Source organism: Mus pahari, chromosome 11 (assembly GCF_900095145.1).
Source record: "Mus pahari chromosome 11, PAHARI_EIJ_v1.1, whole genome shotgun sequence".
In the NCBI taxonomy this organism is placed as follows: domain Eukaryota; kingdom Metazoa; phylum Chordata; class Mammalia; order Rodentia; family Muridae; genus Mus; species Mus pahari.
Genome location: NC_034600.1, coordinates 57,167,963 through 57,186,969, shown reverse-complemented (window position 1 = coordinate 57,186,969; position 19,007 = coordinate 57,167,963). Strand labels below are relative to the sequence as shown.

Here is a 19,007-nt window from a genome sequence, read left to right as displayed (position 1 = left end):
AGGGAGAGGGAGAGAGGAGAGATATTACCCTGGTAGGGGTATTGAGATCACTAACGTCAGAGCCACCTCTAATGAGGCTTCTCACGTGGCCTCTATTATACTGATGACCTCCTCATCCTTGAGCCTTACTTTGTTTTGTTCTTGTTAAGACAAGGACTCACTGCACTCCTCCTGGCTGTCCTGGAACTCAACTATGTTGACCATGTTGGCTTTGAACTCACAGATATGTGCCTCCCTCTGAATCCTAATTTCTGGGACTAAAGGTGTGTGCCACCATGCCCGACTGCGCCTCACTTTGGGTCTCCTCAGGAGAAGCTGCTTACGTGCCAGTAGGCGTCTATCGCCAGAGATTCCAGCAGCGCTGAAGAGAAGTGTAGGTGGTTGTTACTGGTTGGTTTCTCCAGCGGGTGCCTGGGACACTTTTCTGAGAACTTCCCGAAATACTACATTTATAACAGAGCTGGCCAACAAGGCGCCGTGCCTGCTGTTTGTTAAGTCCTGGTCCATGGCTGCCCCTGGACGACAAAGGTAGAACTGGATAGTTACAGCAGAGGCCATATGGCTCTCACAGAGCCCCATGTCCTCATTGCCTGGTCCCTTCTCATAAACCTTCATTTTCCTTTGAGTTTAGGTAAAGCAAATGGGGTAGATTTGTTCTTATCTCCTGTTCCGTGGACGTAGAGCCTCTTCCTAGGGGCCATGATGTGTTGTTGATGGTTAGTAAAGGTTCAAGAGAGTATGGATGGCCCATGGTTGTAGGTACAAAGCTAGCACAATCCTCACGCTCAGGAGACATTCAAGAAACGGTTTCTTCTTTCTCGCTTTAGACTAGTGGCTCTTGGCCTAGGGAGCTCTGCACTGGAATTCCTTCAGGTGCTTTAAAAAGATGTCCTGACTCCGCACCTTGGGGGACCCCCAGAAGTTTATTCTTTTGTCCTGACATTTCTGGTGAGAGATGGTGCCTTTTGTACTAATCTACCACAGCCTTCCTGCAACTATTCCTTGTGACCAGGTGTCTGCATAAGGCAGCCTTTTATAGTCATCCCAGGGGAAGACCAGATAAGTGCTTATGACAGCTTTATTATTATTATTATTATTATTATTATTATTATTATTATTATTATTATTATTATTATATTTTCTTTATTTACATTTCAAATGTTATCCCCTTTCCTTGTTTCCCTTCCGAAAACCCCCTATCCCCTTCCCCCTCCCCCTGCTCACCAACCCACCCACTCCTGCTTCCCTGTCCTGGCAGTCCCCTACATTGGAGCATCGAGCCTTCTCAGGACCAAAGGCCTTTCCTCCCATTGATGTCCCACAAGGCCATCCTCTGCTACATATGCAGCTAGAGCCATGGGTCCCTCCATGTGTATTCTTTGGTTGGTGATTTAGTCCCTGGGAGCACTGGGGTTACTGGTTGGTTCATATTGTTGTTCCTCCTATGGGGCTGCAAACCCCTTCAGCTCCTTGGGTCCTTTCTCTAGCTCCTCCATTGTGGACACTGTGCTCAGCCCAATGGATGGCTGTGAGCATCCACCTCTGTATTTGTCAGGCACTGGCAGAGCCTCTCAGGAGAGAGCTGTATCAGGCTCCTGTCAGCACCAAGATATCACTCACTGAAATGAAGAAAAAATTTAAATTAGCAACTTTGACACAGGCGGGAAGACCTTATGAAATTTGTTCCTTATTTCCTATTTATTCTGTTTAGAATAGATGGCGAAGATGACCATGGTCTAGGCTCTCTTTTCTATTGTGGCAGAAGGCACATCGCATAAAACTAAGCATGTTAGTGATTTTAAAATCTGCAGTTCAATTTCACAATGAGGTTCGTCGCCCCCAAGGAAACTTTGTTCTCACTAGGAAGCCATTCCCAACCTCTCCCCCTGACAATCGTTAATGATCGTGCAAGCTCTCTGCGTTTGCTTCTTCTGAATATTTCGTGTAAATGGAGTTATGTATGTAGTATCTAGTTTCTTCACTTAGTGTGTGTGCTCAGGGTCCATCCATGCTTTACATGTGCCAGAGTTCATTCTGTTCTCGTACAGTACATAGAAGTCACATGGAAACCCCTGCTTCCATTTTGCAGACAATAAAAGCAAGGCTGTCCCTATCTCGCTCTCCCAAGGCACTCCCACTTGGAAGTCCACTTCGTTTTTTCCCCCTTAACGATCCTTACATAAAAAGTTCAAAGAAGTAATAATGAAAGAAAGGTGAGCCCTTTTCCAGTGTGGGATTTTTCCGTACGTCATCGTCTGTCAACACTTCGTTTTCCTGCTCAGGATACTTATTCAAGGGCTGAACTTATTAACTGGTAACAGTAAGAATTTAAGATTTAAAGGCGTGGTGGAATTAAGTCTCATCTGGCCTTATATTTCTAGTCCAACCCAACGGTTGCAATATTCACACTGAGGTTAGGCGGAGAGACCGAGAAACCATCCTCCATGTCCCTTTAGCATCCTGTAACAATGTTCACATCGTGGCTTCTGTTATAAAAGGAGCCCCATGAGGCTTCCCTCCTTGCCTTAGCCTTGTCCCCCCCAGCTGCAACTCTTGGCTGGACCAGCCCTGTGGAGCTTATAGAGGTAACTGGTGTCCACTCCAGACATGTAAGAGGCGCTTTGTCTTTTTCTCTCTGAAGAATAAGGCCACATCATGAACTTGAAAAATCATGTCCTTGGCCGTGCTTGTCCTCATTTTCTGCCTTTGTGTACAGTTCCATAGCAAAATGAGGCTGCAGAACCGTCTTGTAGAGAGCATTCAGGGTAAGGGATTGTGCCAGAGTGCAGACTCTTGGCGTGGTTATTCAAGGGTATCTCTCCACTGTGTAACCATTGTCTCTCTATGTGCCGTCTTCTCCTACATGTCCCTACCTCTGCTTAAGTCCAGATGTCGATGGATCTGCCCAGCATCTATGTCCAGTTGCATTTGATGGTCCTGAGAGAACAGGAGCAATAGTGACAATAGTGACACTTCCACTAAGGAAAGCCCAGCTTTCCAAAGGATCTGAATCTCATGCAGCAGTGAAACGCCTAGAAGGCAAGGGTCATGCCATTTTTGTTGAGTTAGCCTTTCCCTGTGTTGTAGGCACAAAAGAACCATTTGCTGTAGTTGCTGTGGAGGAAACCTTTTTTTTTTCCTTTCTTTCATTCTTTCTTCTTCTTTTTTTTTTTTTCTTTCTTATAATGCTTCATAGATAAATTACCTAAGGGTGGTGGATTAACTTGGGATCGAGGGGAAATAGCAACTCTGGAAAAGCTACTATTCCCATACCCCTGCTTCCAGGGCAGTTTCAATAGAAAAGCGCTCAGCTTGTATTATCCAGATGTTCGGCAAGCCCAGAAGTCCCAAGAATGCGGTGGTCAAGGCAGCCATTGCCCAGACATTCTCCAGAAACTTCCATATCCCAAGACCAGATGGGTGGCTTGGAAATTCCCGAAACTTTTTCGTCTCTTCCTGAGTATCCCCTGTCATGCGTGGCGAGAGGAGAAACTGTCAGAAAATTTCTTCCTCCGACACTGATCACAGAGGAGTTTTTAAAAAAAAAAAAAAAACGTAAAAGCGGTCGAACGGCTGGAATTCATTTAGGAAAGGATAAAATAGGAGTGGTGGCTTGGCGGGAAGAAGACGAAATAGAACAGAGCAGGGCAGAAAGTTACCGCTCCAGGCTGTGTTTGTGGAATTAGGCTTGGCTTTCCTCTGCCCCATCTGGGCTCTTTCCATGGGGGAGGTAAAGCAGTAGAGGGACGACAGGACCCTGAAACCTTACCGGGGGAAGAGTCTAATTGCTTCAAGATGCTTTCCCCTGTGTTGGATATGCCTTTAATTAAAGTTATGTGTGTTTGTCTTAGGAACAACCAGACTAAATAAAATCACTACTGGGACCATAGTATTTGAACAAATACTCACCAGGACATATGTACATAGACCTTAGAGACAGAAAGGGGTGCAGAGAGAGAGAGAGAGAGGGAGGGAGGGAGAGAGAGAGAGGGAGGGAGGGAGAGAGAGAGGGAGAAGAGGAATGTGTAGTCCACATTTTAGAAACCTGATCTCTTTGGCCTCGAAAGCAAAAACTCGTGAAAATATTTTTAAACAACCATGGAAGTGGGGTGTAGAGAAAGCGCTTTTGAGTTCTGCACTCCGGTACAGTAAGACACTTCGCTGGCCGGCGACCCTTTCCACCTTCTGTCTTTCTGTTTGCTCAGAATAGGGCCGCGTTAGATAGTTGGTACCAGCAGTTCTGTCTTAGAAATCAAAGTCATACCATGTGACCAGCCTTGTCTAGTTCTTCTTGCAAAGGACTTCTAAATTATTTAAATTATTACGTGCCATATGTGATTGCGGCCTCCGCCCCTCTCTGCAGAGTTACTGCATAGCTTCCTTTTGAAGGTTGGACTTAGGTAGCAATAGGTACTTGGGCTCCAGATTGTGTGGACCAAGTGTTTCTCTCTTGAAGCTGCTCTGGAACTTGGAGCCCAGGTTGTGGTATTCCTTATCCCCTGATTCACAACCTTCTGCTTTCTGGCAAAAGTTGACGGGTCTACGTACTCTACTGTCTTCACACAATTTTTAAATGGATTTTTGTGTGTATGAGTATTTTGCCTGCAGATGTGTATGAGCATCATGTGCGTGCCTGGTGCCCATGTAGGTCAGAAGAGGGCACCAGAAACTTAGAAATGGGGTTCCAGATTGTGTGACCCACCATGTAGTTGCTGGGAATTGAACCTGGGTCCTCTGCAAAGGAGAATGAATCCATCTGGAGCCCCATTTGACACTTAATCCCCCCACCTCTCCGCTTGACTTTCCTTAGAGGGTGAAAGGCAGGCGGTAGAGCCTCATTGGCAGGAATAGCTCCTGAAGCCCGCATTTTCTTATAATCCCACCCCAGGGATTTTGACCCCCAAAGAACGGCCTCTGCCACTAATTCCTACCTCAGTGCATGGGGCTAAGCAACCAAAGATTGAACTCTGGAGACGTGGGCCAAGATTTTCCTTCTTTGGACCAGAGGGCTGCTTCATGGGTAAAGAGCACCTGGACCTAGATTTGGTGCCCAGGAGTCACAGGGCAGTTCACACCTGTCTATAACTCCAGGTCTAGAGGATCTGACATCTTCTGGATTCTACAGGCATTGGGCCTGCATCTGGTACACAGACAGACGTGCAGACAATCACTCATACACGTAAACGATAAAAAAGGATTTTACCTCCCAAGTTTCCGGAAAGGTATTTTGGTGACAGAGGCAACAGGTAACTAGCAGGTGACGGTGATGGCTCCCCATGGGTGACTGTTTGGGGAGAATGAGGAAGTGTGCCGCCATGGATGGGTTTCGTTATCTCAAAAAAAATGCACACCCTTATGTGCTTTCTGTTTGTGGTTCAAGATGTGAGCTCTCAGCTGCTGCTCTAGCAGCTGTCTTCTTCCTGGACTCCCACGTCTAACTTCCGGAAGCTGTAAGCCCCAAACAAGCTCTTTCTTCTAGAGTTGCTTTGGTCATGATGTTTTATCACAATAGAAGAGTAGTAACTAAGACAAAAAACATTAGTACCTGGAAGTAGACTGTATGAAGAGTCGAAACAGTGCACGCCAAGGTCAGGCTCTCAGCACAAAGGAGATTTCTTTGCCCCGGAGAGGACAACGGGCAGGAACTAAGAGTCAAAGACAGAGGATAGAGGATGAGGGAGAAGGCGAAGGGAACAAGGGAGAAGACGGTATATTTTCCCCTGGGGGACAAAGGACTGCCTCTAGACAGACATGGCTCATAGGAAAAGGGCAGTTTATAAAGGGAAAAGGGGAAACCCCATGTTCAGGTGAGGTGTTTAATTTGAATCAGGCATGTTAATTAGATGAACCAAAGGGGGCTTTTGATTACTGGACCTTGGTGGTTCAGCCTTAGGAGGAGGAAGTGGTGGAATACGGGAATAGACTTTGGCGGCTAGCTTCCGGGGTGTAATCCAATGGTTTTTAGCAATGCAGAGAAAGGTAAAAGGCGAAACCTGTCAGCGGGTGCCAGTTTGCAGTGTTTAGGCCTCTGAGAGCCCTTCACTACTGTGGGACTGACTTGACTGACCACGCTACTTTTTTGGTGGAATGTGGAAAAATTTGGGACTTTGGACTAGAAAAAAGTTGAACACTAAGCAGGGCTCAATACGCCATCCTGCTAGAAGCTAGAAAGTCAGTGTGCAGATGCATACCTGACTGTGGGGGCCCAGACCAAGGAGGAAGAGTGTCAGTCAGGGCAGAGGCTCTTCTTGAGATTCTTTGGCTGCTTCCTGCCCTCATCCTAAGAACTTGCCTGAGGCTAAGATAATAGGTAATGAACTTTTTTTGGGGGGGGGGGGCAGAAATCAGAGGCTATTTCAAGACAGCTTCATACTGACTCTGTTCAATGGCTATTAGTAACACTTGTGTGCAGGTCTCCAATGAGGAAGAGCAAATGGGGCAAAAGAAGAAAAAAAAAAAAACAAAAACCCACAGTTTGGAGAGGAAAAGGAAACCACCAAGCTGCATGTTCCAAACAAGTGTTGGTGTCTGAGAGAGGCTGTAGTTGCTAAGAGAGAGGCTGTAGTTGCTAAGATCAGCACCTTCAAGGAGAGGCCAAATCTGCGTGGGCCTAGTGGGAAGGCTGCTGGCTCAGAGCAAGAGCCCCGCCAGCTAAGCTTTCGATTTGTAAAAGGGAAAGGCCTAAGGGAATTACTGCCCTCCAGAGCAATAACAACAATAAGGAAAAGTTGCTACAAATGTGATAGCCAAACTTGGCTCTTAGAGTCCTGAAGGATACAAAAGTAACGGGGTCATGTTCTATCACAGTGATAAGGCACTGTTCCCAAGGCATCCTACGGAAGAGTTTGGGTGGGGCAAGAACTTATGGTTCCAGAAGGACTAAATACAGTCAGTATCAAAGCAGCAGCAAGGTGGCAGAAGGCAGGCGGGCATGGTGCTGGAGAAGCAACCGAGAGCTCGCCTCTCAGGTCACAAACAGAAACTGGAGAGCACCCCGGGAAATCTCAAAGCTTGCCCAGGTGTCCTGCTTCCTAGCCAGGTCCTGCCTCCTAAACCTTCCCAAATAGCATCCATCAACTGGGAACGGTTGAGGGAAATATAAAAAGAACCTGCGCTCCTGTTTCTCTCAACCTGCCAACTCTCCGTGGGGCCGGACCTCAATCCCGCGCTCCTGCTAGCAGCTCTGTTCAGCTAGCCCTGACAGCAGCTGGCTCGCTTGTCCCAGGAGCCACTACTTCCCTCTGTGCCATTGGCTTTATCCCAGTTATTCTAACCTTATAATATCATAACTACCTGTGACTGGTTACCGCCATGCTAGTTCATGTCCACCTCCGTTTTGCCTTCTCTCTTCTCTCTTGAGATGCTGCCTCTCCAACTCTTAGCTCCGCCTCCCTTCTCCCTGTCCAGTCACAGGCCTCCAGCTGCCCTAATATAATTGGACAGGGAAAATCTTGCAACAGGGAACCACGTCGTGAAAGGCACAAGAAAACACAGGAGAACTTATTCAAACCACCACATAATACAAACACAGTCTGGGTGGGAGGCAGTTTTGATCGATCGCCCTAGATGGTTTCCGATGGCCAGTCCAATTAGCAAAACACCAAACAGGACACTCCACAGGGACCGTCACATCTCCTAAAGTAGGTTTCCTAATTAATGTCAATCCTGACCAGTTACAGGTGGGGGTGAGGAAGCCAGTGGGGGACATGGGAATTTTTTTTTTAGTTCATGTACACACACACACACACACACACACACACCGTACTTGGTAGTATATAGTCCTTGTATACACGTTAAATTAATTTTGTCTTCTGGTTAATCAGATAAAGTTATACACCAGGGAAATGTGTGTTAAAGCACCATGCCATTTTGTTTGAAAAATGATGCTGCAAATGAAGACATAATCAATAGGGGAGAAATATAACTAGAGTGGATTTGGAAGTCAGAACGCACTGATAAAAATACTGTTTTAGAGCTGTTTGCAAAGTTGTGTTTCATAAGCAGTCATCACACCTGCCATCTAACACCCAGAGTGACAGCGACAGGGGGACTCCTACAAGTTTGTGGCAAGCTTAGGGTACATAACAAGGCCCTGCCTCAAAACACAATCAAGTGGGCTAAGCATAGCAAACGAAGAACTTTAAAGATGGCCGTGTGTAATTGTTGCCCAGCTCTCTGGCTGGCTAACAGTGCCTCCTAAGGCTGAAGCTATCCGTAGTGCAGGGGTCAGAGAGTTCCTGGGAAAATCGGTCACTCTGGTAGAGAGCAGAGCGGGGGCAGAGAGGGTGGGGATGGAGCTGTTGAGCACACAGTCAATGACCTTCAATCACTCACAGGAAAGAGGGCATCTGGAGCAAGAGGTTCTCACGCTGAGCAGCAACAGAGCAATCCAGGGGTCAAGGCTAATGTGATCACAAGCGAGTGCCTGTCCTTCACACATATGCATCCTTATAAAGTGCCAGCAATCCTCAAAACTCATCCCACTGAGTCAGACACCGACTGAGGTAGTGTCTCCAGACTCCCCTAGGCGCCACCCCTTGTGTGTAACCTCCATGTAGTTCCAAAATGGCTGCATTTATCTTGTTTCAGTATCAAACCACCGGGGTTAGAGCCAACGAAGGGACTGTTGGTTGACATACTAGACAAAGCACTTTGCCCTTTGTCTTACGTTTACCACAGTTCATTTATCACTCCACTTTCAGCTTTCCTTAACGTCTCTCTTCTGATGGCCTCTCTCATCCTAGGACAGACATCACAGGAAGAACTCAGAAAGAAACCCAGAAACTCTAGCCTTAGTACACACCACCAACAGGATCGGGTTTTCTAGGTACTCTAGTCTAGGGATGTGTTGTGTTCTAACCAAGGATTCCTCCCCCTACCCACTCCCAGCCCCCAGGGCCTCACAAGAACCAAGCAAGTACTATGCCCTTGAGCTACACCCCTAGCCCAGTAGGGTTTCTTAGCTTTAGAATAAGTAATCTTTCATTTCTCTCTCCACACTTGTGTCCCAGTCCCCAGAAATACTACTTCTGGCTACAATTAATAGCAATCCTGGACACTTAAAAGTCAACACTCACAGTTATATTAATTACTTCCCTTCTTTCTGGGACAAAACACCTATTGGGAACAAGGGATGGAAGAGTCCGTTGTCAGTTTGTCCTGGTGGGAATCATGCTGTAGGGATGAACTCTGGCTCCATCGATGGCAGTGGGAACAGCAGAGACCCCCCCCCTTATCTCATCACAGACTGGGGAAAGTGTAAACCGTCTTACCAGTTTCTACCAGACAGGCCCTACCTTTCCTTAAAGGCTCCATGATCTTCACCTCGTGATCTGGCACTTTCAATTTGAGCCCTCGGCAAGATACACCACAATCAAACTGCAACGCTGTTTTTATGTTTCCCTCCCCCCCCCCTTTTTTAATGCCAGTCAGGAGGCAACAGAAGTTTCCATTTCTCAGTCTGCTCCATGGATTTCTGGTAGAAACATGACCCGTGGTCGCATCATAATGGTCTATAAAGTTGAGGACATCAGCACTGGGCAGATGACTCAGTAGACAGAGCGCTTGCTGAGCTAGAGAAAGGACCCAAGGAACTGAAGGGGTTCGCAACCCTATAGGAGGAACATCAATATGAACTAACCAGTACCCCCAGAGCTCCCTGGGACTATAACACCAATCAAAGAAAATACATGGTGGGACTTGTGTCTCTAGCTGCATATGTAGCAGAAGATGGCCTAGTCGGTCATCACTGGGAAGAGAGGCCCTTGGTCCTGGGAAGGTTCTATGCCCCAGTATACGGAAATGCCAGGGCCAGGAAGTGAGAGTGGGTGGGGTAGGGGGAAGGGATAGGGGATTTTCGGAGAGGAAACTAGGAAAGGGGATAACATTTGAAATGTAAATAAAATATCTAATAAAAAGAAAGAAAAAAGAAATACAGACATTAAAAAGACAAAAAAAAAAACAAAAAACAAAAACAAAAGAAAAACAGCAAGGAGCCAGTGAGCTGCAGCCCAGTGCATAGGGAGAGTGACAGAAGCTGAGGCTGAGGAGAGGGAGCCAGGGCGTCCCACACACAGCTTTCTATTCCGTGACCAAGACTTTGGATGAAATCATAATAAAAAGATTTAACTTTCCTGGGTTTCCCTACGATGACTTCATTTTTTCTCTCTCCACAATGACACCTTCTAAAACGCATACAAGGCAAATGGGAAGCAAGTTTAGGTGGTCAGGGATGTGAAGTTCCTGCTGCAAAACTGAAATGCTTGGCTCTCAGCAACTGTGCAGAGCTGGTTCCCATCAGGAGCTGGTCCTGGGCCTCTTACTGACCATGGGGCGGAGGGAGGATACTTACCTCAGCATTGGGGCAGACACAGGCGTAGAGGCAAGCCCCTGTAACCCCAGCACGCAGAAGGCCAAACAGGAGGATTGCTGTGAGTTCAAGGCCAACCTATGTTGTATACCTGGACCCTGTCTCAAAGAAAAAGCCATTAAGGCGGTGAATCCACATCCTGGGCTTCTGTGTGTTCCCTGGCTGCCTTGAACCTGTGTCTTTGTCTAAGGAAGAGCTTTGACTCACCCTTTCTGCAACTGGGAATACTGGGGTTCTGGGTTGTATGGAACCAGTGTTTGGAAGATTTAAGGAATGTGGTTTCCTCTGTTTGAGTGTTTGGCTGTCTGCTTAATTTGTAATTTAATCTGTTGGTGCCAGAGTCAGGGGAGATGTTAAAGTCTCATCGTGGTTCAACCATGCGGGTACCGAGAAGCCCACGTTGTAAGAGACAAAAGAGTTGAGTTTGAGGAAGGTTTTCTGTAAATGAGAAAGCCTGGAAAGTTGGTCTTCCGGAAGCATCTCCGAGAACATCTTTACTTCTGATAGACATTTCACCTGGTAATCAAGCATCAAAAGATTTATGTGTATCTTGCCAAACTGAAACTCATGGGCTTTGAATAGCAGCGCAAGTCTCCTTCTGATGAGGAAATATCCCATCTTGGTCCTGAGACCTTTGTTTCCGGGAAGTTTTCACATCTCACTGACTGGTATTGTCAGAAAGGAAACCTCCTTTGCTGGCTCCTGGCTTCAGGGCTGGGATTGTGTCCCCATCTATCCAAGAGTCCCGACATCCCTAAGGTGCCCTAGGGAGATGCCTATGTTTGCTTTTGGCGAAATGCTTCCAGTTTTTGGTTTGGCGTTTCTGTTTTTTAAAGAACAGCCCAACCATCGAGTTAGAATCCATTCTCTAGTGTTTTGGTAGATTACCTGCTATTGGCGGTGGTGATGTCATATAGTTGCTTTAAACTAAAGGTCAGCCACCACCGTGTAGCCACAAATTGGCTGACAGTGTGCTGCCCGGACCTCTAGCCTCTCACAGGGCCACCCTCACCTCCTCTGTCACTCCCATATGCTTGGGTCATCACCAATGAATTGACTTCTCGCCAGGGGGTGGGGGTCAGGTGGAGGCTGGGGAGCAAGAAAGAGAAAACTGCCAGAGAGCAGTGGAGCCAGTGGGTACTAAAAGCTTGGGATCGGTCCAACTGTCAAAAGCAGAAGCATCCGAGTATCAGTAAGCATCACAGGATGAAGGCAGCCTGATGTAACCCCTGAGGCTGCTTGTTTCTGTCTTCTGGTTACATCTCTGCTGAGGGCTGGGCTGAGCGCATGCCCTGTTACATGTAGCATGACACTCTAGCGATTCCTTTTTTGTGGGACATAGCTATGAGATAGGTTTTAAGGCCAAGAGGATGTGTTTTTAAAGACTATTGAAATAATGGGCATCATGGCAGGATATAATGGTGTGGGGCTTTCAATCTGTCCTTTTAGGCCAATTTATTTTTTTAGGTGTATGGGAACTCTACTGGGGATCTAGTACATACATACAGTTTATAACTCAGTAGAATCTGAGGTCTAGGTAGGACTTGATAGCTTGCATTTCTTTCCTTCCTCCCTTCCTTCAATCCATCTCTTTCCCCCTCCCTCCTTTCTGGGATTTTATTTATATGAGGGTGTGTTGTGAATGTATCTGTGCACCACGTATGCACAGTGTTCACAGAGGCCAGAGAGAGCCTCAGGTCCCCTGGGGTGGAGTTATAGATGGTGGTGAACTGTCATGCAGGTGCTGGGAATTGAACCTGGGTCCTCTAGAAGAAGACCTGGCGCTCTGAACTGCTGAGCCTTCACTCTGAGTAAGCAAGACTTAGTTACTAAGGTGTCGCCACTCCAGCTCCATCGGGATCTGAGAAGCCAGTCTGTGCTAGCTTGGGCAGTGACGACTAGTTTTATGCCTGAACCTTCATCAGAGAAACAAGATCCTTAAAGCCTTCCTGCTGCCACAGAATTCTTGACCTACCTAAAATAAAACTGTAAATAAACAGAGTCTTCCTCCAGCTACATAAACTCTTGAATGACAGACAGATTTAGTTTTTAAGAGATAAGTAAGCAGCTTAGGTAGAGAGGGAACCGAAGAGTGGTCTTAACTTTTGGGGGAAGTTTCAGCTGATGATCAACTGAACCACTTCAAAGGGCTCGTTGAGAAAAAAAACCAAGCAAACAAACAAACAAACAAACAAAAAAACGGAAACGTGAAACTGGAAATCAGCTCCCAGCACCCACATTGGTTAGCTTACAACCACTGATAACTCCAGCTCTAGGGGAACCAGTGCCCTCTTGTGGACTTTGTGGGTATACACATGATGTATACACACAGAGACCCATACATGTATGTAAATAAACAGTGTTTTCATTCAAATAAATACAAATTTTTTGCCTCTGTAAACTGTACGTGGTAATAAAAATTCTCTTGTTTAAATAAAAAGTTGCCAGCCCAGAAGTCTCCACTAGGATGTGGAGACTTGGAACCCTCCTTCCTTGTTGCCAGAAGCAGGTAATGAGGCCATATCTTTAGAAGGCTTCACAGTGCCTCAGAAGGTAAATACATGTAACTGAGCAATCCCATCCCTGCATAGAGCTGCCGACTTGAGAGCATATACCCACACAAGCACTCTACATGCTTGTTTTAGCAGTCACGGGACTTCAAACGTAGAAACAACCCGCATATACATCAAGTGGTAAGTGGAAAAACAGAACACTCTATATTCATGAACTTGAACAGTTGAGAACTACTGATAACACACGTGTGTGCCTCGAAACCATACTAAATGAGGTCAGAGCCAGGGGACCATGTACCGTATGCTCCCATTTCTAAAAAGTGTTCACAGCGGAGCAAATTAGTAGAAGATGGAAAGTAGATTGGTGATTTTTTTTTTTCCTTTTGGACTAATAGGACAGAGAAATGAGTGCCTCTTAAGATATAGGGGGGGTTTCTCTTTAAGCCATTGTAGAAACTGCAGAATTATAGAGTGAGTGTTTCGGCTTGAACATAGAGCCTTGTATGTTAGTGTTAGGTTCCCGGTGAGCAGTGCTGTTTGGGGATAGGGGGTGGAAGCTTCAGAGGTTGGAGCCTATCTGGAAGAAGTAAGTCACGCGGTGTGTGCTTCTGCAGGGCCTGCCTCATCTCAGCACCTTCTCTTCTCTCCACTTCCTGGTCACCACATGGTGCCACGCCACCAGGATGAACTACGAAGCAAACCCTTCCTGGGTAAGGGGATTCAGTGGGGCTGACGTCTGAGTGCCCTGTTCAAGTTGTTTCTGCTTCTGGCTCACATTCAGAGGCTAACCGTCGATGTCTCACTGCTCTGGGATCTTGCTTGCACACCTTTGTGACGCTGCTCGAAACATCCCAGCTGTACGTCTGGAAAGGGTGACTTGATGCTATATGGATCATGTCTCAGTATAGTGTGGAAATGTGCTCGTTTCGTTTCTTTAGCCTTGAATAGAATCATGCTTCCACATAATGTGCTGATTTAAAGGCTTAGCATGGGGCTTGTCAACCTAGGGATGACATATTTTGAGATAGGAGCTGTCATATGATGTTTGAGATTCTTAGCGGTTATCTCTGGCTTCTAGACATTAGCGGGGCTCTCTTCTCCTCCTCTATTAGTGATCAAAACTGTCTCTGAATGTTGATAAATCCCTGAACACGAGAGAGAGAGAGAGAGAGAGAGAGAGAGAGAGAGAGAGAGAGAGAGAGAGAGAGAAGAGAGAGAGAGGAGAGAGAGAGAAAATGCGTGCTATATTATACAAAGTGTTCCCTCAGTCTGGAGAGAGAGAGAGAGAGAGAGAGAGAGAGAGAGAGAAGAGGAGAGAGGAGAGAGAGAGAGAGGAGAGAGGAGAGAGGAGAGAGAGAGAGAAAACGCGTGCTATATTATACAAAGTGTTCCCTCAGTCTGGTCAACCTTTTGACTTCATACTAAAACCTGAGTTTCATAAGGAGGGAGTTTGTCTGAGTCAATGCTCAGTGCTCAGAACAGTATTTGACACAGAGATGCTACCTATATATGGCAGCATGTGAATGGATGGATTTAGTTATCGTAGCAACAGTACTTTAAAAACACGCAAGTGTAGCAGTATCGCACGTATCTCATGCTTGAGGTAGCACATATTCTAACACGCAGTCAGCATTGTTGCAAAGCATGTTTAAGGGGGTTATGCTTTTAGCAAGTTATTCTTTTTTATTTTTAAGATTTATTTATTATTATATCTAAGTACACTGTAGGTGATTTGAGATGCCCCAGAAGAGAGTGTCAGATCTCTTTACCAGTGTTGTAAGCTACCATGTGGTTGCTGGGATTTGAACTCAGGACCTTTGGAAGAGCAGTCAGTGCTCTTAGCCTCTGAGCCATCTCTCCAGCCCTAAGTTATTCTATGTTACTCTATAGCATAAGCTGATTAAGTGGTGACCTGGGGCACCCTGTATTCCTAATCCTGCCGTAACTGTGCAAATGCTAGCCAGTCCCTATCTACCACCCCCAAGACTGTCCCCTCTGAAAGTGCTCACACCACTCTCTGCATAGGAGAGGAAATACGTTCCCTGTCAGCTACGAATCCAAGCTTTGTCACCCACGAGTCCTGCTTTTTCCACCCAGTGAAATCCAGTGCCCCCCACTTGAGTGTCCTGTTCCAGTCGGCTCTGCTTCTGCCTCACATTCAGAGGGCAAATGTTAATGTCTTGCTGCTGCCAAGTGCCGCTCTGGCGATTATCACTCCTCTGAAAGGTGCCAGAACTTAAGTAGCTGAGTGTGAGCCTTAGACAAGGCTGGTGTTGGGGATCTTTGGAGCCTGGGAATGTCTTCTGCTTTGCTCCCAAGTTCCCAGTCCCTGGAAAGACATGGAACTTTCAGCTCCTCCCCCCCTCCCTCTCTTCATTTTTACAGCAGTGTTGCCAGACCCAAGTCTGTCCTTTCTGAACACTGAATTTCTTTCATTAAGCAATCATGTCACTGACTCTGCTGTGTAATAACTGGTGTCATTTTGCACATCAGTACTTTTACATATAAATTCTTTTATTTCTGACAGACCATTTTACTGGTGAGCAGACTGAGACACGGGGAACTCTTGCCCACGATCACGGGGGCAAGAGTAGCAGAGCTCATGAGTCCGTGCCCCTTAAAGGTGACACACGGGACCCTTCTACCACTGCTGCATGTCTTTCAAAGCTTTCTCAGCTCCCTGCCCATTCTGCCTTCCCCTAAACGTTAATAATATTAGAAGCACTTATGTCTGAAAGTCACAGACATTAGGAATCACGACGTGACTTCCTGAAGTTCAAGCTGTGACAGAATTAGATGTCCAAGTTAAGTACGCAAAAGCAACAGAATTAGAGGCAGTGTTCCTGCCTCACTCTTCTGTTCTGTGGTATTTACCCTACCTTTAATTAATCCCTACCTTTAATTAATAGCCTATAATATGCTGCGAGTGTACCTATGGAAACAAAGCCCACAGCAGAAATGGGAGTTTTTACGTTGGCTTTAGTTCATGGAGCATGCCAGACTCCCCACTGCCTTCCACTTCAGTGAATAGTTGTTACTTTTGGAAAAAAAATGTAACCCAGACGTTTGAAACTGAGCTCTACTTTGGCATAAGAGTGTGCTGGAAAACTTTTTTGAATTGCCATAGTCTGTAGAGTTATAGTTATATATTCTTTTCATAAGGCACTTTAGTGAAAATGTCCAATATTTTAATAACCCAAGTAATGTGGCAATGGAAACTTCTTTTTCTTTCTGAAACTGGCTTAGATTTCTTCGCAAGACTATCGCCAGTTACATTCATTTTCTTCCTGCCTATGACATAAATTCATTCTTTCTTGACGTTTTTGAAAAAAAAAAAAATCCATCATGGGTATGCATCACATGTTTTTAATCTTTTGTGGGACACTTAGATTGGTCCCACAGTGTAGCTGTTGCAAATAGCGCTGTTGTAAACATCAGCGTGCACGCATCTGTGTGGAGTCTCCATATGGTGACTGTAGGGAACCGATGGGGTCCTGAGTGAATGGGTAGTATTGACTTAAGGGCATGGCCATGCCAAGGATTTCAGTGCCTCAGATCCTTGCGAATGGCAAGCCCTTCCCTCCATCAGAGAACACATGTTGAGAATGACCTTTAGCTAAAACCAGTACGTGTAGAAGTACCAACCACAGCCTTCTCCTTCCAGATGACTGGGGCCTGAGACTGCTATCCTGCAACAAGAACCCCCCCCTACACACACACACACACACACACACACACACACACCAAGCTGCTGGTACATCTCTGTCAGAGCTCCTGGCCCACCCAGTCCCAGCTTTACGTCTGCCTGTGGTGTCGTTGTTTCCTGTCACCCCAGTCAGGTCAGTCCCCAAACAGCGCAGGTTATATAGCAGGTGACCTTTGAGTCAATGCTCTGATCCAGAGTAGGCAAGTAGCGCCACCTTCCAGTGTTTACCTGTTCATGATCAAGGGAAGCCAGAGCAGGAGCTCAGGGCAGGCACCCTTCAGAAGCAGAAACTGAAGCGGAGACCTTGGAGGAGCGCAGCTTACTGTACTGCTCATGGAAACTCTTTACAAGGCTAACCAACCTTCCCAGGTTTTAACCTGGTGGATCATCACCCTGCCGTGATCCAGGGTCCTCTAAAAACAGATGTGACCCGTGATGGGTTAAGAACTGAGTCCTTTCCGAGTGTGTTCCTAGGTTAAGGGAAACCAGCAAGTTTGGGACTGTACCCTGCACCAGCAATAGCAGGACCATATTTGACGCTGTGTGGGAGCAGCAGAGGAGGTCTCCACTGTGGCTTTGGGAGAGGCAGGGCTGGGGTCTTGACAGCAGTGGTTGGTGTGGCTGGAGACAGCCGCTGCATGGCAGCGGGAGGCCAAAGCCACGCTGCCTGGACTCTCTCCTTATATCCTCCATCTCTTAAAAAAAAAAAAACAAAAAAACAAAAAAACCTCTCATTGGTCAAACTCAACCAGAAATCGAAGTCCATGCGGCTTACTGGATATAGTCCGTTCGAGCTCTCCACTGAGCCACAGACCCAAAGGTAAGAGCTCAGGGCAGACCTGGAGGGACAGAATGCTCGGATTGCGTCCTGTCACCCCAGGAGCAGGCTCACATATGGGCTTGTTGAGCTTTGCTAGGGGTTCCCCCAGCCACATGCTGTGTGAGTGGGAGCGTAGATGCCAAAGGGACCTCCTCCTCTCTCCACCCAGCTGAATGAATTAGACATTTCTGACAGAGACCACCGGCTCACCCTTCCTTGTCGGGTGGGCATGCTTGTATGTACGTGGTCTTGCTTAGACACTAAAGCAGCAGCTTTGGGGTGGCTGCAGGATATAAAAACACCCAGAAATGTGTCACTTGAGATGACTTTGCATGATTTTTTTTTTAATTACGTAGACTAAGAATATTTAGACTAACTAAAAGTATGGCTATATGGCTACGGTGCAAAATAACTAGCAAGATTATCTCTTCTTGTAGTGGGCTCTTCTTTTTTTTTAAGATTTATTTATTTATTATATGTAAGTACACTGTAGCTGTCTTCAGACACTCCAGAAGAGGGCGTCAGATCTTGTTACAGATAGTTGTGAGCCACCATGTGGTTGCTGGGATTTGAACTCTGGACCTTCGGAAGAGCAGTCGGGTGCTCTTACCCACTGAGCCATCTCACCAGCCCCGTAGTTGGCTCTTCTTAATCATTTGTATTTTTTGATATTCTGCTAAGAGTGGCAAGTATTGAAGCCTTCTGTAAAATATAAGTATTTTATTTTCTATAAAAATTTAAAAATAGAAAATGATGATTAGGTGTGCATATATGTATTTCTCTTTTCATAGCAGGATGCAAGCGTTCTGCAAGATAATAGTTGGAAAGTCCCCAAAATACCAGGGGTGGGGGTGGGGGATCACCTTAACTCTAAGTTCGAATCCAGAGTCAGATGGGTATGGTAAAGCACAGCATAATCATACCCATCCACCATACTTATAGTCAGTGAATCCTTTACTGACTATATCCACCAATAAGATGCAGTACAGCCATCAAAGAGGCCAGATTAGGTTAATATCAGTTTTCCTTCAAAACTAACATCTGAGGAGTGTCTGTTACGGAGCTGGGAGCAAAGCCTATCTTTCCAGCACTGTTTCTTCCGTACAGTTACCATGGCCTCCCAAGTGATGGCTTGAGTCTCTGCCTTGTAAGTCACCCAGTGACTTTCATGTCGAGTTTATCTGGCTGCATGCATCAGTGCAATAGCAACAGTTTCAGATGCGTTTGTAGCTTAAACTACTCATAAATACCATATGCAGTCCTGTTCCATGTCGAGGGCCCGATGGACAGCCTCCGAGGGAGGGGCTGTGAAGTGTCTGGCTGGATTGTGTTGCTTAATTTGTGTGAAGTAAAGTAGGCGTGTTCCATTCATAAAAATTCACCCATCCCTATGGCTGCCCTGCCCTCTTCTTTACATGTGTTATATTTTGACTGAAAGGTTATGTGGGAGCTTGGTGTGGTGTCATACAAATGCGATACCAGCATTTGAAAAGCCGAGTCCACAAGATGGTGAGTGTGAAGCCAGTGTGTTCTATGTAGCAAGCTCCTGCCTCAAAATGAACATATGTGTGCGTGTGTGTGTGTGTGTGTGTGTGTGTG

At 46.3% G+C, this 19,007-nt stretch overlaps 1 protein-coding gene across 3 annotated transcripts in view; it reads left to right on the top strand.

Annotated features, from left to right (window-relative positions):
- The window catches only part of Rai14 (retinoic acid induced 14), a 147,322-nt gene that overhangs the window by 88,754 nt on the left and 39,561 nt on the right, over positions 1 to 19,007 (top strand). The window lies entirely within an intron of this gene.